The sequence below is a fragment of the Phallusia mammillata genome, chromosome 1 (genome assembly GCF_965637545.1).
Source record: "Phallusia mammillata chromosome 1, kaPhaMamm4.hap1.1, whole genome shotgun sequence".
Taxonomy (NCBI): domain Eukaryota; kingdom Metazoa; phylum Chordata; class Ascidiacea; order Phlebobranchia; family Ascidiidae; genus Phallusia; species Phallusia mammillata.
Genome location: NC_137252.1, coordinates 13,830,594 through 13,837,835, shown reverse-complemented (window position 1 = coordinate 13,837,835; position 7,242 = coordinate 13,830,594). Strand labels below are relative to the sequence as shown.

Genomic DNA, 7,242 nt, shown 5'->3' with positions numbered 1-7,242 from the left:
TTCTCATTTTTGGGTCGATGTCGAGGCAGAAACCGACGAAAACCAGTTTGAAACTAGAATATTTCGGCAAAAATCCACTCAAAACAGGATTGTTCTTCAACTTTTTGAAACCTGAAAACCGAAAAAAACGGAAGGGCTGTAGCCTTAGGTTTTTTTCGAAAATCGGGTCGAAATGTTGGGTTATCGGTTCCTGTTTAAAACGGTTTGACGGTTTGGGAGGAGGCTAAAACCGGCCAAAACCAGTTTGAAACTGGAATAGTGGACTCTTTGACATCGATTTGAAACAGCCTTGAATTTATGCTTGATCACACGCTTCGGTGATTTTGAACAGAAAACGCTAAGAGCTTTTATAAGTTGTCCACAAAACCTCACACTAGATGATGGAAAATTGTTTTTGAAACCCCTTAAAATTATTTAATGAGCAAACAAGGAAGACTAAAATAAAGTGATGTTTTCATTTGCGAACAAAAATTTGAACCGAGAAATTGATCAAAACTCCTTTGATATATATTTAACCTTCTGTATGGTTTGGCATTGCAGGGGGTAGGGGGGTTGAAGACTTGTATTACTTGTATTTTTTACAAAAAAGTGTGATATAAATCGAAAACACAATGCGTACGAATATAGGCAGATGGTAATGTCCTCATAAACATCAGCAGTTATCGGTATATTGTTTAGGTAAATCTGTATTCGATGACTCGATGACAAAAAAATAAGTACCTGTGAGGCGAAGTCAGTAGCAAATAAGACACTTGACTTTTCCTTTCCATTTTATGACACTATCGAGTTAAAGCTTTCGGCAAGCTTTCAAAGTTAAAGCTTTACGAAGCGGTAGCTAAGATAAGTCGTGTGGGATGTTTGACATGGTACTGCTCAAGCAGTGGACATGCGCTTTTGATGAATGCTAAGTCGGTTCAACGATTTGGAAAACATATTGAAAAACTGTTCGTAACGTCAAAGAATAAGACAACATCCTGACCTATCAATGTAAACAAGTTAATTGAACCCATTGCTTCCCGGACAATTTCCATAGGATTTCCATTTCCATTTCAATTTCCATTGAGTTTCAGCTAAATCAAAATTTGTTCTGAAAGCAGCCGTTACCCATATTCCGTTTGTGCAGGAAGTGAGTTTAGAACATGCCACATTGGCAACATATGCTTAAGTGCATAAATACGACAAGTCTGTACTTACTCATCACTCATTTCACAAATAAGCATACAAGGTAAGTTGAAACCGCTTATGGTGCATAATGAGTCGGACCAAGTTTTGACATCTGCATGCGATGTTTTGCAGATGAACAAGCTTTTGCTCGCTCTCCTCCTTATCGGGGTGCTCTGCACCATGGTTGAAGAATCTGAAGGTAAATGGTGCGCCAGGCGACGACGACGATTTGTGGCCAGGCGTCGACGATTCGTGTGGAGGCGACGACGACGATGTGTGAAGGGAGGTAAGATATCGTCACGCCAAATTTTTAATTTTTTACTTAAAGTTGTAAAGCGTTAAACACGTTTATATTTGTGTCTCATGCACATTCTTAATCATCCTTATTCAAACATACATTTAATTAATCAGATGAAAACGAAGAAGATATGGACAACGACGAGATTGAAGTCGACGAAGAGGAAGCTGATGAAACTGAAGAGTAAACTTCTTCTACCCGGATAAAAAAATTAAACTATGCATTTAACAAATTCGATTTCGACCTACAAAGTTATTTATCGCAGAAACAAATTTAAATAAAAATGGAAATCAAATTTATGAAATGTGATCTGTACCAAATGTTAAGAGAATATTAAGAAAATATAACTGTTCTGGGTGTAAGAGGTCAAGCAAAAGAACAAAAAAAACTAACATTCAAAAATTTGTCTTTTTAAAAAACAACAACAGTAAATTAATAAATCAAAAACTCCTCCTTGGAAAAGAACAAGAAACTAACTCCCTTGAAAGCACTGCTATGAAGCAAAATCGTCCTAGAAATTTCTCGAAGTAACAATTTTAACCCAGAAACAAAAATGTAACCCAATTTGAAAGCTACCACAACTGTTGCCGAGTACATAAGTACCTTTGGTATAACTAAAACAGTAGCTATCACCGAAAAAAATAGTTGCCACAAAATATGTTTCAGATGGTTAACACAATGCTGCTTAAAATAGGTCTCGCGGCACCATTTTGGCCACAAGAGATTTCCAAGTAGGCCATGAAATATGCGTTTTTGTTGTACGTAATATTCTAGAGCCTGATGACGAAATGCGGGTGTGTACGACAATCATAGCAACTGATTGTGATTTTGTTAGTTGCAAACATTGTAGACTTGTAGATGATCCATAATTAGGCTGTTGCTTTGAACCAGTTTCCTCTGTGGTTTATGTCCAGTTGTGGCATCAAACAGGATTGGTTGAAGCGTGTCGTTAGATAGCCAATGCGGCCAATGTCTTGCCACCAGCTGCACTGATGAGACCACACAGGTTAAAACAATGAACACTTGCTGCAACTTAATTATAAATTAAACTACTTCAAACAACTGTAAGTGATTGTTTGTCTCATGCTAAAACGTATAAGAATCTCTGATGTCGTCGAAGACTATAGTTAGCAAAGTACTATTTTGAGGACAACTTTTTTGCGATAATACAAAACATGTTCCATCTGCTTCCTCTTTATTGACTTCTACATCACCGTAAACGTATGTTGTAAATAAAACAATATGCAACCAGCTCTTCCTTGGAAATGAGAGCTTATGTAGCCTAAGTATGTAAATTCCTTCCAGGACAAGCATTTAACTTTCCGCGGCTCCGCTGGAAATTGTTAGGGAAAGCAGTTATTTGGTGCTTAGTTAGGATTTTGATTAGAAATTGTGGATACCACTTACAACACCCTATCAGTTTATGTAAGTTTAACGTTTAAAACATGTGTAGCAAACATTCCTAGAGTCATATCATGATTGATTCATAGTTTTGGCTTTATATAGGCTATCATTAGAAAAGCATTAAAACAAAATCTGCTGGTGTGGTTGCTTCATTTTGTTTTTGGGTAGAATTTCATAAACTTGAATATTTATGGCCACAAAAACAACTTTTACCTAAAAAATTCAGAATGAGCAGTAATAAAATACATCTGTAGCACTTTTAGCAGATTTACAAATATGCTGGCGAAGAAGTCAAATTGAAACATGCTGGATTATTAAAAAGTTTTTATTGGTAATGCACCGAACCCGCCTCAAAAGGTTCGGGACGAAATTATTTATCAGGCCGAATCTAAAACTCCCGTTCTGATTGATGTGTTTACTTTGTGAAAGTTTTTTTCTATCCTATTTTGTATTGTGATCTCTTTTATGTGATGCACATATCTTTTATGAGATACACATATCAATTTTACGTCTTTCTTGGTTGAATTACCCTTTTATATTGAAAACAAAACAAACACCAGGCATGTACCACCATGTATAGTTTCATCTCTTACCGCTGCAAGGGTTGTGCTTGTAACTGAAAATCAAGCGTAAGGATTCTTGGTTTAATGCTTGACAAATCGATTCCTTAATAAACATCTAAAGTTGGTCCCAAGACAAGGCAATAAAATTTCATATTAATTCTGTCTTTACTCTACTACAATATAGCAGAGTAGAAGTTGTAGCCTATGTGATAGATAATGTCTTTTACACATAGATAACATGTACAAATTATACTCAATCTTCAGTTTCTAAAAACAATAAACGGTTTAATAAACATATGTTTTTCTGATAGTACTCACAGGATAAATATAGCAAGTACAAATATTTATCGTATGTGGGAAGTATGGCAAACCGAAACAAGCACTTACTGTGGAAACGGGAAACTACGAAAACAGCCACTAACAGAACAAAAGTTTATTTGGCCTTTATTTCGCAGAAAACTGTTCGGGAAGCGATGTATTCATTTTGACGGTTGTCGTATTTCAAGATTTTAATGCGTCAGCAGAAGATCTAACACTTAAGAATGGAATTGCAAGCAGCTCTTTAATTAAAGGTTTATGTGTATTAGCCTTTCAACAAGATATTTTCTGATGATCTTTGAAACCATCCAGATGGTTAAATAATCCAAACGTTGAAAGTTGTATTTCGCGATCACTACCACTATCGGGATAAACGAACTCAACCAGCAATTCTTTTAAAAATAATGATGGATGGTATTCATGCTAATGAGCCACCACAAAAAACGTCACATTTTTTATAATCCCTCAATGAACTTTTAAACTAACTCTGAACCCGATATACAAAAAAACGTTTTAACTATGTGGGGCATAGGCTAGTTGTTCAATGGTGATAGTTTTGGTTGGTATTTTGTTAACTTTCTGCTTTGACAATAATGGCTTTAAAATTAACGAAACAGCTGCCATGTACTTAAACTTTATTCCGGGATTTTAAAACTAAAGAGAGCATAGGCACATTTCTTTATCTGCGGAATGTGTAAAAAATCGTTACACGATTTTACTAAAAGTTGTTCTCGAAACAATATGGAGCTGGATGACAACAATGTGCAACAGATGATTTTGATGAAATCAATGCGATGTGAACATGGAAGTAGTTCAACCAAATTGTCTAAGTTTTGTCATTTCATTGCGGATTTCCACATTATGAATAAAGGTTTGTAGCTAAATGTATCCACGCCTTATTCTATGCAACATATGCCTATGTGTATAAAAACATCAAGTCTAAACTCAATCATCACTCATTTCACAAATAAGCATACAAGGTAAGTTGAAACCGCTTATGATGCATAATGAGTCGGACCGAGTTTTGACATCTGCATGCGATGTTTTGCAGATGAACAAGCTTTTGCTCGCTCTCCTCCTTATCGGGGTGCTCTGCACCATGGTTGAAGAATCTGAAGGTAAATGGTGCGCCAGGCGGCGACGACGATTTGTGGCCAGGCGTCGACGATTCGTGTGGAGGCGACGACGACGATGTGTGAAGGGAGGTAAGATATCGTCACGCCAAATTTTTAATTGTTTACTTAAAGTTGTAAAGCGTTAAACACGTTTATATTTGTGTCTTATGCACATTCTTAATCATCCTTATTCAAACATACATTTAATTAATCAGATGAAAACGAAGAAGATATGGACAACGACGAGATTGAAGTCGACGAAGAGGAAGCTGATGAAACTGAAGAGTAAACTTCTTCTACCCGGATAAAAAAATTAAACTATGCATTTAACAAATTCGATTTCGACCTACAAAGTTATTTATCGCAGAAACAAATTTAAATAAAAATGGAAATCAAATTTATGAAATGTGATCTGTACCAAATCTAAATTTCAGCATTAATAATAAAACAAGTAAAGAGAATATTAAGAAAATATAACTGTTCTGGCCTTCTGGGTGTAAGAGGTCAAGCAAAAGAACAAAAAACTAACATTCCAAAATTTGTCTTTTTAAAAAAACAACAACAGTAAATTAATAAATCAAAAACTCCTCCTTGGAAAAGAACAAGAAACTAACTCCCTTGAAAGCACTGCTATGAAGCAAAATCGTCCTAGAAATTTCTCGAAGTAACAATTTTAACCCAGAAACAAAAATGTAACCCAATTTGAAAGCTACCACAACTGTTGCCGAGTACATAAGTACCTTTGGTATAACTAAAACAGTAGCTATCACCGAAAAAAATAGTTGCCACAAAATATGTTTCAAATGGTTAACACAATGCTGCTTAAAATAGGTCTCGCGGCACCATTTTGGCCACAAGAGATTACCAAGTAGGCCATGAAATATGCGTTTTTGTTGTACGTAATATTCTAGAGCCTGATGACGAAATGCGGGTGTGTACGACAATCATAGCAACTGATTGTGATTTTGTTAGTTGCAAACATTGTAGACTTGTAGATGATCCATAATTAGGCTGTTGCTTTGAACCAGTTTCCTTTGTGGTTTATGCCCAGTTGTGGCATCAAACAGGATTGGTTGAAGCGTGTCGTCAGATAGCCAATGCGGCCAATGCCTTGCCACCAGCTGCACTGATGAGACCACACAGGTTAAAACAATGAACACTTGCTGCAACTTAATTATAAATTAAACTACTTCAAACAACTGTAAGTGATTGTTTGTCTCATGCTAAAACGTATAAGAATCTCTGATGTCGTCGAAGACTATAGTTAGCAAAGTACTATTTTGAGGACAACTTTTTTGCGATAATACAAAACATGTTCCATCTGCTTCCTCTTTATTGACTTCTACATCACCGTAAACGTATGTTGTAAATAAAACAATATGCAACCAGCTCTTCCTTGGAAATGAGAGCTTATGTAAGTATGTAAATTCCTTCCAGGACAAGCATTTAACTTTCCGCGGTTCCGCTGGAAATTGTTAGGGAAAGCAGTCATTTGGTGCTTAGGATTTTGATTAGAAATTATGGATACCACTTACAACACCCTATCAGTTTATGTAAGTTTAACGTTTAAAACATGTGTAGCAAACATTCCTAGAGTCATATAAGGATTGATTCATAGTTTTGGCTTTATTTATCATTAAGAAAGCATTAAAACAAAATCTGCTGGTGTGGTTGCTTCATTTTGTTTTTGGGTAGAATTTCATAAACTTGAATATTTATGGCCACAAAAACAACTTTTACCAAAAACATTTCAGAATGAGCAGTAATAAAATACATCTGTAGCACTTTTAGCAGATTTACAAATATGCTGGCGAGGAAGTCAAATTGAAACATGCTGGATTATTAAAAAGTTTTTATTGGTAATGCACCGAACCCGCCTCAAAAGGTTCGGGACGAAATTATTTATCAGGCCGAATCTAAAACTCCCGTTCTGATTGATGTGTTTACTTTGTGAAAGTTTTTTTTCTATCCTATTTTGTATTGTGATCTCTTTTATGTGATGCACATATCTTTTATGAGATACACATATCAATTTTACGTCTTTCTTGGTTGAATTACCCTTTTATATTGAAAACAAACACCAGGTATTTACCACCATGCAGTTTCATCTCTTACCGCTACAAGGGTTGTGCTTGTAACTGAAAATCAAGCGTAAGGATTCTTGGTTTAATGCTTGACAAATCGATTCCATAATAAACATCGAAAGTTGATCCCAAGACGAGGCAATAAAACTTCATATTAATTCTGTCTTTACTGTACTACAATATAGCAGAGTAGAAGTTGTAGCCTATGTGATAGAAAATGTATTTTACACATAGATAACATGTACAAATTATACTCAATCTTCAGTTTCCAAAAACGACTTTAAAAAACAATAAAC

At 35.6% G+C, this 7,242-nt stretch overlaps 2 long non-coding RNA genes across 2 annotated transcripts; both read left to right on the top strand.

The window, feature by feature from the left end:
• The first annotated feature begins 1,224 nt into the window (after positions 1-1,224).
• Positions 1,225-1,729, top strand: LOC145209571 (uncharacterized). The gene is made up of 2 exons (XR_013855122.1): positions 1,225-1,450; positions 1,576-1,729. It is a non-coding gene; the product is annotated as an uncharacterized LOC145209571 (long non-coding RNA).
• Positions 1,730-4,816: 3,087 nt separating this feature from the next.
• LOC145220009 (uncharacterized) lies at positions 4,817-5,231 on the top strand. The gene is made up of 2 exons (XR_013858104.1): positions 4,817-4,952; positions 5,078-5,231. It is a non-coding gene; the product is annotated as an uncharacterized LOC145220009 (long non-coding RNA).
• The last annotated feature ends 2,011 nt before the right edge of the window (positions 5,232-7,242 follow it).